The 14,048-nt window shown below is 40.3% G+C and overlaps 1 pseudogene; it reads right to left on the reverse strand.

Moving 5' to 3' along the window:
• The window catches only part of LOC139692355 (alkaline phosphatase, tissue-nonspecific isozyme-like), a 230,597-nt pseudogene that overhangs the window by 69,877 nt on the left and 146,672 nt on the right, over positions 1-14,048 (reverse strand).

Raw genomic sequence — 14,048 nt, forward strand, 5'->3', positions numbered from 1 at the left:
CTTGCATTGAGGAATTTAATCACTGCCCTCACTTCACAACTGGCGGCGTTCTCAATTTTTTTAAACATTGTAAACAATCACAGAAACAACACAGGCAATGCTAGCGTCACGCAACTTGGCTCAGAGAAGGCAGACAAGCCACTGAAGCTATCTGACCTCGTCCAGCGGCTACTCGCGTCGTCAGCACTTCATGCGGCACGAACGGGTACTACTTTCCGGATGACCCTCGTAGACAGACGAATTGAATTCTTTGTATTTCTTGTCATCAACGCACTACACTTATTTATAGTTAACGTTAATAATTATTCCCGATTCATCCATTTCAAAACAGACTGAGCACAGTGGCCTAGTTAAGAGACAAATATTTATTACTTGGTGTATTTGTTAAACCTACCATGCCGCGACGAGTTCACCTCGCGATACCTATTATTCAGTCTCTCTCCGCGGCATTAAGTGATATGAGAAGCGTGAGTCTTCAGCATTTGGGCCGACGGATAAAACACTCCGACATGTCATACGTATGTGTTGTGTAAACAGTGCCTGCGGAAGCTTCATCCAAGTTGAGTTGCGTATCAAAATAAATTAATTTAAAAAATTTGAGCGAGTGAATTCGAATGTTAAATTAAATCCATTTTTCACTGGACGGTTTTTCTGTCAGTAGGACGATGATTCTCACGTTGGATAAAAAAATGCCAAAATGAGTACTTTTAAGAATATTTTTTTTCACGGCGTTGTTTCCAATTAAATTCTTTACATCCTATTTACTTTTCTAATCCCACGAAGCACCTCTTACTCATCATCCCTTTCAATGGGTTCATTGCCCATCTGGTTCCATGCCAAATGTCATCAGAAGGCTTGCTGCACATACATCTATTTTTCCGGTTATCTGCATGACATCCCCACAAACTGAATCCATTTACATGACTCATGAAGTATCTTAAGGTCCGCGTTCAGAAACAACACCCAGGTCTCCAGGTGAGTCAGATGGAATAGATGGAATACGTGGGTGAATTGAACAGAGTTAGGTACGATAACGGCGGCTATTTTATAGGAAAACCTTCGAGATCGAAAGAATTTGATTATAAAAATAAAATAATTATTGAGATTGACTTGAATGCAAAAAATTATGCATGACTCGCTTTTATCTTTATTTTTTTACGTATTTAACCTTATTATTTAGAGACATATTTCAGCGTGCGTAAACATATCCTTATTTTTCAATTATTAGGAAATTAAAAATATATAAAAATGTGCGATACCTTACTTTTTTCAATGGAACCCTCGAGATCGGATAGGATATAGGTTTCTTGAACGGAATAGCTGACAGCCGTCTTAAATATTTAATAATCTCGTACAAAGTTGATTTCTAATGTTACATGAAATTTACCTAATATTCTCTGTATCCAAACATAAATAATAATTATTCACGCTAGAATTAATGCCTTCGATATCATTAAAGACCCTTTTACGTAATTTCCGTACATTAAACTCTTATCCTTTGAGTTGAACTTCAAAACCTCAGCAGTAACGAGTCAAACACCATACTTCAGTCATATACGTGGCGGGAACACGTGACTCACGTATATTCTAACAATGACTGCCATTCCGTTTCCTTCCGAGTGTTCCCGATTGGCATCGAGCGGATGCCAATCGGGAAAACACCGAACGGACCCAAAGGGCTAGAGGAGGCGAATCCCTCTTCCACTCCCACGCCAACAGAATGATGGAGGTTCTCACCTTGGCCAAGGCGAGGTTGGGGAACTTCTCGAAGGCCAGCTGGTGGTCCTCCCCCGATCCGCCGAGCTGCTGCCCCCTCAGTATCCTCGCCGCGGTCACCGTCGACACTCCCATCCCGTCGCCCACGAACAGCACCACGTTCCGGGCCACCCCCACCTCCCACGCCGGCTCCCCCTTGGCGCCCGTCCCTCCGCCCGGGCCTCCCTCCCCGGAGCCCATTGACAGGATGTCGTCCAGGGTGGATCTCGCCTCCCGATACCAATATTCCCGGTCTGCAGAGAAAGGAAATAAAACAACAGACGTGAATTTTTGATTAATTTGGATCGTTCCACCTAAAATTTTGCTTGATTTGAGAAATATTTGAAACTTCGAAAATTTTGATTTTTCTCTCTCACCACGACTCTCTCCATTACAACGACCATCACAATTCCGCACAACGAAATGTAAAAATGAATTTAATGACTTCTGTTTTGTTTAAATAGATATCTGACTTCTTTTTTGGTAAGTGAATCGATTCCATGATTAATTGTCTTTCCATCCCAACGTTACAGATATTTCTAGAATGCTGAACACGCTTCATATTAGCGACAAGGCATGCCAATAAAGTAAAATATTTCAAAGATCAATGCACACGAATTTAGTCAATATAGCCGGTAACGGAAACGTATAAATGGACCGCGACTTGTTTAATTTGTAATTCTGATGATGCGCTGAAACTAGTAGTACCAATATATAGAACAGTGGAAATAAACATTGCATTCTTCATTTAATGTTAATAAACATACGGATTACTTGAATAGTTATAATTTAATTTTTTTATTTTTTTAGAGTCTAGGTAATATAATTATCAATTTGTGTGAACAAATGATGAAACCATGATTTGAACGAGGCTCCTTTTTAAGAGCTTTGAAAAAATCATCGGAGCATGGAAGTTACTCCTTTCTTCTCCTCTTCCTCTGATGTAGTTTGCTCCATCCATGGTATTACCCAAAATATTTACGGTGTTTTAGTACCTGAAATCGTTTCCCAAAGTCATTCCTCTCAAATTGTATTATCAATCATCACAAGAACAATCAAATGTTGCTCAAACACACTCATAATAAAAATATAATCGTTCAACTGTATAATTTCTGGATCATTTTATTAAGTGTACGTATCTGTAAAAAATAGCAATTATATTCAACCAAGTTTGGCTAAAGAAAGGCGTCAACTTAAGCATAAAAATATCACTTCCAGCGACGATTTTTTTGATCGAGGCCACGGATTACCAATATAGTTTTTGAGAAGCCCCAGCGGTCTGCTGCTTCCTCCATTGATTCCGAAGAAAAAAACAAGACTTTGAAGAAATATTTTTTAAAATCTCATTAAGAAAGTTTGCACGTTAACTGAAAGCAATGCGAACATTTTTACACCAAATTATCCTAACTTTTGGCTTAACTTTCGCAAATAATGCATTCCTTACAGAGGTATAATCGCTTAAAAAAAGTGAGCATTCCTGGTTTTCTGTACAAGAGGTTTGTCCGAAAGGTGCGTTTTTTTTAAGATTGTGAGGGTGTTATGCCCTACTAATTTCCTACAAGAGGTCTGAAAATCAACAAAAAATATTACGTTGAAGATCTGAGGAGACCGTGATGCCGTGAGAAGAAAACGACCGCGTCTCTGGTCACTCGGTGACTGGCTTCTTCAACACGATAACGCGCCAGCGCATTCATCGAACCTTGCGCACCACTTTTTAGGGAGACAAAAGATTGTACGGCTTCAACAGCCTCCTCCGTCCAGTCCCGCCATAGCTCCTTGTGACTTTTAAATGCTCCTAAAGTTATAGATGGCACTCAAAGGAAAGCGGTTCGAGACGATTCCGAGTAATGCGACGCGCGAGCTGAAGGTCACTCCAAAATCTTTCTTTGTTCGAGGACTCCTTTAAGATGTGGAAGCACCGCTGGGAGCGTGTGGTTCAAGCGAATGGGGATTGCTTCGAAGTATACCACGGCCCGGATGACGAAGACAAGCACCAATGCGGAGATATTAACGCAGGTCGGATAGTTTTCGAACACATCTCGTTTTTAAACCAGAAACCGACCAGTTTTTATTAATTTAAGCATCTTTATTTCCTTTTTAATTCAGAGCATCATTCGTTTAAAGCAATATTCAAGCCATGTACAGTCGAATTCACGGTAAAATTATCATTTTGTCTGTTTTTCTCTTAACATTTTCTTTCATTATCAGTATACCCAGGGTCAGACATCAAAAGCTGGCATTGAATCGTTGCTATTTTGTTAACAACCAGCCCCTCGTCTGCTGTGAGCTACTAAAAAAACTAATTCATATAGATGTATTGCTATATTTTCTTTTTTTTCATAACTAAATACCATTTTTTGTTTGTATACCCCAAAACTCTTTTGATTTTTATTAAAAGATAGTATCTTTTATGTTCGCTATCGTTTTGTCAAATTTTATCAACAGTCTCTTTAAAAAACTTTGCCTGTTAATGAAAGAGATTGAGTATCTTCGATTTAAGCATTCTCTTTATATCCGTGTGGTTGTCATTGTAGAGTATTAGCTGAGGTAATTGGAAACCTTACCTACCCGGATGAGGAATTAATCACATGCCGTGCTTAATCATAGGGATCAGAACTTGGGGATGCTTTAGAAGTCTATGCGCTAATATAGTTTGTGTTCGTTTCAAAGCGTATCCCTCAAAACATTGTTTGTTGATATTATGGAAGGCGTGCAACGGTAGTAGCAAGAAGTAGCTTAAGAGCAAGAGGGGTGTAATTTATCCTTTCTTGACCTAAACAAAAGGTTCCTGAAGCCTGAGGCTGAGTTGCATGTACCTACCTCCATTATGGTTGTTCCATCGGTTATAAAGTTGAAACTCAATACACGCAGTAGGTATCAAATACCCTTTGCGGATCGCGGTTTTTAGAAATGGCAAGGTAAAAAGTTCTCCGAACTTGCGGTTGAAGATATCACCGCACGAATAATTTGATATGATTATGACTTCTAACTTCGGACGTGGTGTAAACAATCAAAACTTGTAACACCGTTAATTAATATTCACCCACATGGTTTTTAATTCACGTATGTGTAAGGTGGGCTCCGTATTTGTTTAATATATTTCAGCCTGTAAAAACTTAACTGGAATTAAATTTCACCTGTTGACCAGTTCTGTCATTTTTCGTTTGAAATTGGCGACGTCAAAGACAATACGGCACTGCGGAATCTTACCCATTAATCAACAAATATATTTTAGGAAATGATCTGATAAGCATATGGGAGAAACCTTAAATAAGCAGTCGTGAAATCGGGCGAGATCAAAACCAGTGACTCTCCTCCTGCCTATGCTCCATGCTTCCTTTCAATGCTATTACCTTTCGATGCTCAGCTTTTCTGCGCTATTTATTCTTAAATTTTTCTGCATATTTACAAACGTTGTAAATAAAAATACTTAAAAGTGCAAACTATTTGTACTTACGAAATAATTATGAGTATTTACAGTTAATATTATTAAGTTATATATTTACAGTTAAAGTTACCCTGAGGTCGGAAAACGACTCGTTTTCCGAAACGTTGGTATCATCTGTGGAGGTACTGACCCGGTGGAACACCCGAATAACCTTTTCAACAACAATGCGCCCGGAGAGCATAAGATCATACTCCATGGAAGAGTGTTTACTAAATGCGGTTTCATTATGAACGGTAAATCTGAGCGAAAAAAGCGATAAAAATCCTTGAACTTTTCAGGAGGATATATCCTTGTTAATAGCTATCACCAAAGAGGCAGATAACATTATGTAAAAAAAAATAATTTTGGTTATTATAATTAACGCCATCTATAATTTATGCACAATTCTGTGTATATATATTATTATTAGGTAATCTACCGGTTAAAGTAGGTTTTTGGATGAACGTAATTACTAATTAAATAATTTGTGGCCCCTAGCTAAACACAACATCCCACTCTACATCAGGTCCTTCTTCAGCTGAGTACTTTCTTCCTGCCTTCATCCCGTCCAACATCCCTATCCTGTTCCTTCCCTTTCCTCATTTGCCTAACATTCTCCCCTCAATTACAGTCTTCAATATCCCGCTACCGGTCAACACCCACTTCATCCACTCTTGCTGCCTCCATAGGATTTCTCCCAACAAACCCCGCTCTTCGCCCACCATACCAAGTATTTCCTCGTTTGTTTTCTTCTCTGTCCATTTCACCTTCTTCATTCTTCTCCACACCCACATTTCAAAAGCCTCAGGTCTACGTCTATCCTCCTGCTTCAATGACCACGTTTATACATAGCTACATAGCCATACATAGCTACGATCCATTCCAAAATTTTTACGATCCTTTTCTTAACATCCTTACTCAACGTCCCCATCATCAACTCCCTCCTCCTTGAGAAAGCCTCTTTGCCTTGCGCAATTCTTCTCCTTACGCCCTAAATACTTTGACCGTGTTGGTCCAAAAAACTTCCAAAATACCTAAACTGTTCTACCTGCTCTAGTTTATTCCGTCCTATTTTAATGTTAAGCTTGGCCTTTTCTTTCTAGAAAATCGCATAACCTTTGTTTTATTAATGTTGATTCTCATCCCATACCTGTCGCACTGAATTTCCAGTTCACTAAGCAATGCTAGCAGCCCCTTGGCTGACCGACATACTAAAGCTTGGTCATCAGCAAACCTAACTGATTTTACGAATTCCCCGCCCACTTTCATTTCTACCTCCAGTTCTTCCCATGCTTCTTTAATCATTTCCTCTGCTTACAAGTTGAACAGCAACGGTGATAATGGGAAACCCTGCCTTACACCTCTTCCTAACACTGCCTAAGCAGACTCCCCGTTCCCCACTCGCACATGAGCAGTCTGAGACATGTACAGGTCGCGGATTAGCCGACTTTCCCTCCAATCTATTCCTATTTTCTGCAATATACTCATTAGTTTTTCCCAATTCACTCTATCAAACGGTTTTTTGATATCTACGCAACAGGCAAATACCTCTTGGTTGTGTTCCATATTCCTCTCGATTAGCAATCTCATTACTGCAATGGCATCACACGTACCTCTCCCCTTCCTAAACCCAAACTGATCATCCCCTAAGTAATCATTTGCCCTACTCTCTATCCTTTTGTTTATGATCCTGAGAACACCTTTAGCTGCGAGGGATATCAAACTTATTGTCCTGTAGTCTTCACATGATGTAGTCTTTACCTTTTTCGGAATAGGAACAAAACCTAATCTCACAAAGTCTTCCGGCCAGATTCCTTCCTTATAAATACTACGGATCAGCCAATATAGCCTCTTCCTCCCACATTTTCCTGAGCATTTTAAAAGTTCTGCGGGAATGTTATCCACCCCCACGGCCTTATTTAGTTTCATCTCCCTTAATGCCCTTTCTATCTCATTGTCTACTTCGCCTGGACTTAAGCTATCTTCCTCTACGTCATGTTCCTTTTCAATGTCCAACTTTGTTGGTCTACGCTCTTTACTACACAGTTCTATATATTCCTTCCATCTCTCTTGGATCTTTCCTATGTCAACTATTACCCTACCCGCCTTATCTCTAACTGCTATCGTTAATCTCCCTTTCTTACTTACCGATAAAGATTTAACTTTGCTGTACGTGTGTGTATATATATATATATTTTTTTTTATATACACACACACACACACATATATATATATATATATATATATATATATATATATATATATATATATATATATATATATATATATATATAAATTCTTGAAGAATTCAATACAGTTTGTAAAGTACAAATCCTTTTTATAGACCACCCTTTGGAAACTTAGAAAAAGTTAAACGGTTGGCATCTGTGAGTAAAAATGATCACTGGATCTTTATGCAGTTGTATTTGACTCATACGTAGTACTCATGATTAAGAGTACCTAGTATCTTGATGAAGTTAGCATTTGTTATTTATATATACCAAAAGTAATAGCGAAAATGAGTAAACTTTCTCACGTTTCCTTACGTAGACCCTGCATGGAATATCCTGCAAGAGTTTAAAACACTTCCCTAATATATAATAATAATCGATTAAAGAGTTGGGCAAAATATAAGAGCTTCCAATTCGTAACACATTAAAAATGACGTACACAAAGCGTTACGTATCGTACTACTATGTAATTTGCGATTCGAGCCCTTGGAGGCTCTCAGGGTGAAATTTAGCACAAATATATTGCTAGAGTGGTTTCCTTGGAAATTGAAGGCAATGATAAAGATATGAGCCCTACCGGTAGGGTAGACAAGTGCGACCCAAATAAAGGATTATGCTTCCGAACAGGCTTCCCAAATAAATGAATAGGCTTTCGAACAGCTAGCGGTGGTTACTCCCTCACAAAATCCACGGCCGAAATATAAAGAAACAAAACGTTAACGAGGTAATTCTTATCTCCCCTTTATCTTTCCGACAACTCCTTCATTTCCTCACGGTTGGCGTCCTAGCAGGGAACCCTCCTGACAGTTCTTTCGGATGCTTGTGGTGTATGCTGTAGATTTAGATCCAATCCATTCTCACGGAATCCGTCGGGTGCGGATTCCTGGTCTTTGAAAGAGACGCGAGAGATGAGCCACTCACAAGGAAAAGAGCGCAATTGGCGAAGCGAAATCATCTCACTCACCCAGTGGGATGACTGGAAGGGTAAACTCCTGGAGCGGAAATGTGGGTCAATGCTAAAGGCGGCGGGAAATAAAGGAGGGGCACTGGAATCACTTGAAAATGAAAAACACACACTCTTGAGGAGGGTGTGCGTTTTTTTTTCATTCCAACACCTTTTTTTATTTTACAAGCGTTCGCGCACTTTCGGACAGGAAGGCGGAACTTTCTTCTGACACAAAGGCGCTCCGTGCGGTTGAAGAAGGCGAGGGAAGGAACTCTCTTCCCATTGTTTTCTTTCCAAGCAGGAGGGGCGCCGGGGAAAGGGTCGCCCCCGAAGGGGAGGGGAGGGTAGAGGCTGTGGAGGGGTGCATGTGGAGCAAATGTCGAGATGGAGAGAAGGGAGTGAGGAGGAGTTGACGCCGACGGGACTTAACCCAGAATGGACGACGGTGAATTCTGGATATAATTGCGAGTGGGGAGATTAGCCCTCAGCCGGATTCTTCAACCAGCAATATACTTTAATTCAAGAATTTTACAGTGGGCGGTTCGGTGCCTAAATAAATGATTCAGCAATAGGGAAATATGGTTTTATTATTAGAAATAGGAAAACGATTTCCTCTCAGTCAGTCAGTCAGATAAGTCAGTTTTTTTTAAGTTCAAAAATTTGTGGGTAGCCAATGCAACTTTTAATGCTATCACTCCCAGGCATAATCTTCATCTGCATCTACATATACTTAATACCTCGAAATCCGGCGCAAGGGCGTGTGGCGGGTGGTGTTAGGACACCACCCGTAATTAAGAAAGAAAAAAACCGCATGCAAAAGCCACAAATTTATGTTATCCACAATCAAACTAACATACACATGCACATACGAATACACCTTATACCTTTGCAATGTTTACTTTGTTCCGACTGGTAAAATAAATGTTTTTTGTGTTTCTAAAATGACTTCGTTTTCTTAACAATATCACTCCTCATTATTCAGGGAAAGAATGTGTATCTGTACTGGAATCTATCTCCCTTATTTTATCTTTGTGGTCTTATCTACTACCTAAGTAGTGTGGGGTCATAATAATTCCTTTTGTGTCATCGTTTAAACTCATTTGCTCTGAACCTTTCTAAAAATCTAAGCCTCGCTTCTTCCCTCCGCACTTCAAGAGGTTCACAGCATAAATCCCCTAAGAGACCGGTCACACTTGTGTTCTTATCATAACAATTTTTAACGAATCTAGCAGATTTTCTCTGGACTTTGCTGATTGTTTTTTCCAAATGCCCCAAGGATCCCAAATACTTGCGACATATTCCCAATGTGGTCTAACTAGAGCAAAATAACACCTCTCTTTAACTTTTTCATTGCATTTCCCCGGAACCCGTTTAATAAAGCCGAGTTTCTGTAAAGTGGATCCGCATGTTGTCCAGATATGTGCTCCCAATGAAAGGCGTGATGTTAGAACTACCTCCATATATTCAACTTGATTTGCCGTAGTCAGTACTGAACCCTTTCGTATTTCGTAGTTTATGTCCGGTTCCCCAATACCTTTCTTCCAAAATATTAATAAAATATAGTCGATATTAAGCATTAATTCCCAGTTCTTGCACCATTCCGATATTGTGCCGAAGACTTTAGAGAGTGGCTCGCGATCTAGTTGGCACATTACCTCCGTGTATACCCGCGTATCTTCAGCAAATAACCTCAGATTGTTACCAAAGTGTGTGCTCAAGTCATTAATGTATATTTAGAAGAGGCTCTATTACACTTCCCTGGGGGACGCCCGAAGTTGCATCTCTATCCACAACCCATCTATGATTACTATTTGATTGCGATTTGACAAGAAGTATCTAATCCAATTAATTATTTTCATTGATTCCATAGTATTTAAGTTAAGTAACCGGTAGATTACCTAATAATAAATAATAATATTATTATTAAGTAGTCTACCGGTTAAGGTAGGTTTTTGGATAGACATAATTACTAATTAAATAATTTGTGACCCCTAGCAAAGCACTATATCCTAATCTACATCAGGTCTCTCTTCAAATCTGAGTACTTTCTTCCTCGTTCGAAGGTTTCCGCGGCGATGAGTAGGTGATTTCCACATTTTTCGGGCTGCGTCCGCGTATGTCGTTTAAAAGTACAACAGTTTCGCCAGCTATCCTGCTGGCGTCCTCAGGTCAAGGATGAAAAGAAGCTTGTTGTCCCGTCTTATATAGAAAAAATCCGGCGCCAATACCGGGAAATTTCTTGGCCAATCAGGGAACGTCCTCATATTTGCGCGGGATTATTCGTTTCCACGCACTGTGGAGTGGATATCCATCCTCTCTGTTAAAATTTTTTGAACAGAAAAAAACTGAAAACACGCATGAGTGAACACCAGAGGGCAACCAAGGCCAAACAGTTTAGAGCATCGGCCATCGCTGAGCACGCCTGGAGTGAACCTGGACACTCTATTCTCTTCGACGACGCTAAAATAATAGCGAAAGAAGGAAAATACTTCCAGAGAATAATCAGAGAGGCCATTGAAATCGTTAAAAGGCCAAAAAATTTTAACAGAGAGGATGGATATCCACTCCACAGTGCGTGGAAACGAATAATCCCGCGCAAATATGAGGACGTTCCCTGATTGGCCAAGAAATTTCCCGGTATTGGCGCCGGATTTTTTCTATATAAGACGGGACAACAAGCTTCTTTTCATCCTTGACCTGAGGACGCCAGCAGGATAGCTGGCGAAACTGTTGTACTTTTAAACGACATACGCGGACGCAGCCCGAAAAATGTGGAAATCACTTTCTTCCTCCCTTCATCCCGTCCAACATCCCTATGCTGTTCCTTCCCTTTCCTCATTTGCCTAAAATTCTCCCCTCAATTACAGTCTTCAATATCCCGCTACTGGTCAATACCCACTTCATCCACTTTTGCTGCCTCCATAGGATTTCTCCCAACAAACCTCTCTCTTCGCCCACCATACCAAGTACTCCCTCATTTGTTTTCTTCTCGGTCCATTTCACCTTCTCCATTCTTCTCAACACCCACATTTCAAAAGCCTCCAGTCTACGTCTATCCTCCTGCTTCAATGACCACATTTCCGCACCGTACATAGCTACGCTCCATATCAAAGTTTTTACGAGTCTTTTCTTAACATCCTTACTCAACCACCCTCTCATCAAATCCTTCCTCCTTGGGAAAGCCTCTTTGCCTTGCGCGATTCTTCTTCTTACGTACCTGCTACTTTGACCGTGTTGGTCCAAAACACTTCCAAAATACCTAAACTGTTCTACCTGCTCTAGTTTATTCCTATTTTAGTCCAGTCCTATTTTATTGTTTAGATTAGCATTTTTCTTTCTAGAAAATCGCATAACCTTTGTTTTATTAATGTTGATTTTCATCCCATACCTGTTGCACTGAATTTCCAATTCACTCAGCAATGCTTGCAACCCCTTAGCTGACTGACAGACTAAAGCTTGGTCATCAGCGAACCTAACTGATTTTACGACTTCCCCGCCCACTTTCATTTCTACCTACAGTTCTTCCCATGCCTCTTTGATCATTTCCTCTGCATACAGGTTGAACAGCAACGGTGATAATGGACAACCCTGCCTTACACCTCTTCCTAACACTGCCCATCCGGACTCCCCGTTCCCCACCCGCATCTGAGCAGTCTGAGACATGCACAAGTTGCGGATTAGCCTCCTTTCCCTCCAATCTATTCCTATTTTCTTCAAAATACTCATTTCTATTTTCCCCATTCAATCCATCAAGAGCTTCCCGAAATCTACGACAAAGTCTTCCTGATTGTATTCTATATTCCTCTCGATTAATAATCTCATTACTGCAATGGCATCACGCATACCTCTCCCCTTCCTAAACCCAAACTGATCATCCCCTAAGTAATCATTTGCCCTACTCTATATCCTTTTGTTTATGATCATGAGAACAATTTCAGCTGCGCGGGATATCAAACTTATCGTTCTGTAGTCCTCACATGATGTAGCCTTAACCTTTTTCGGAATAGGAACTGAAACTGATCTCACAAAGTCTTCCGGCCAGATTCCTTCCTCATAGATACTACGAATCAGCCCATATAGCCTGTTCCTCCCAAATTTTCCTAGACATTTTAATAGTTCAGCGGGAATGTTATCCACACCCACGGCCTTATTTAGTTTCATCTCCCTTAATGCCCTTCCTATCTAATCGTCAAGTATGCCTGGACCTAAGCTATCTTCCTCTACGTCTTGTCCCTTTTCTATGTCTAACTTTATTGGCCTAAGTTCTTTACTATACAGTTCTTCTATTTATTCCTTTCATCTGTTTTGGATTTTTCCTGCGTCGACTATTTTCTTACCTGCCTTATCTCCAACTACTATCATCGACCTTCCTTTCTTACTTCTCGATAAAGATTTAACTTTCCTGCGCAGCGCACCAATTTCACCCTTCCTCTGCACACTTTCCATATCCTCACACTGGGTCTTCCACCATCCTTCTTTTGCTGTATTTGTTGCCCGCCTCAATTTTTTGTTTAATTCTTTGTACTTCATTTTGCCTAATTCTGTATTTACAGTCTTTCAAACCATTTAATACTGCTACATTCCATTTTCTAACTCGCCGCCCATGCCTTATCTTTTTGAAACGGACGCTACATTTTATAACAACTAAATTGTGGTCAGAGTCCGCATCCGCTCCCGGGAAGCTGTGCGAATTTATCACACTGTTCCTACACCTGGGTCTAACCAGGATATAATCTAGCTGATACCTTTCTGAGTCACCTGGTATTTTCCATAAATACCTGCTACTTTTGTGATGCCTAAACCAAGTGTTGGTGATTACTAACCCTTGTTTCCGGCAGAACTCAACTGCCTTCTCCACGCGGTCATTCCTCGTGCCTAAACCGTAGTCCCCAACCTCGTCACCCTCTCTTTCTTCGCCTACCGTCGCATTCCAATCCCCCATCACTATCAAATGTTTCCCTGCAAGAACACCCGGTATTATGTCCTCTAACTGATCGTACATCCTATTTACCTCTTCTTCCTTATGGTTGCTCGGGGCATGTATACCTGAAAAAAACCAAGTGCGTCGGTTCTGCTTTTTTCTCTACTAGTAGTAATCTATCCGTTACCTGCTCTATGTTGGCTACGCTTCTTCCTATCTCTTCATTTAATACTATGGCAACCCCTCGTTGGCTCTCGTCCCCGCCGCTGTATATTATTCTATACTGATCACTCCAGAATCCCCGCCATCCTTCCATTTCACCTCGCACAGACCTAAAATATCTATTGTTCCCCTTTCCATCTCTCGTTTAACATTCTCCAATTCCCCTGTCCTCATCATATATATATATATATATATATATATATATATATATATATATATACACACACGAGGGTCATCCGGAAAGTAGTACCCGTTCGTGAAATAAAGACACAAAAGTAAATATTAACAAACATAAAAAATTTTATTTGAAAGAGGATACTTTAAACTACTTCTCAACATAATCTCCAAGCAAATTAAGGCATTTGTCATAACGTGTGACAAGTTTCTGTATTCCTGCTGCATAGTCCTTCGCCGCCAGCTCATTGAGATACGCGAGGGACCCATCTTGCACAAATTTTTGCATAATGCAGATGGTGTTTAACAATTTCATGAACAATTGTTCGAGAAACATTGGGAAAATGCTCACAGATGTCATCAATTGTGACG

Source organism: Hetaerina americana, unplaced genomic scaffold (genome assembly GCF_022747635.1).
Source record: "Hetaerina americana unplaced genomic scaffold, ioHetAmer1.1.p SCAF_4, whole genome shotgun sequence".
Lineage (NCBI taxonomy): Eukaryota > Metazoa > Arthropoda > Insecta > Odonata > Calopterygidae > Hetaerina > Hetaerina americana.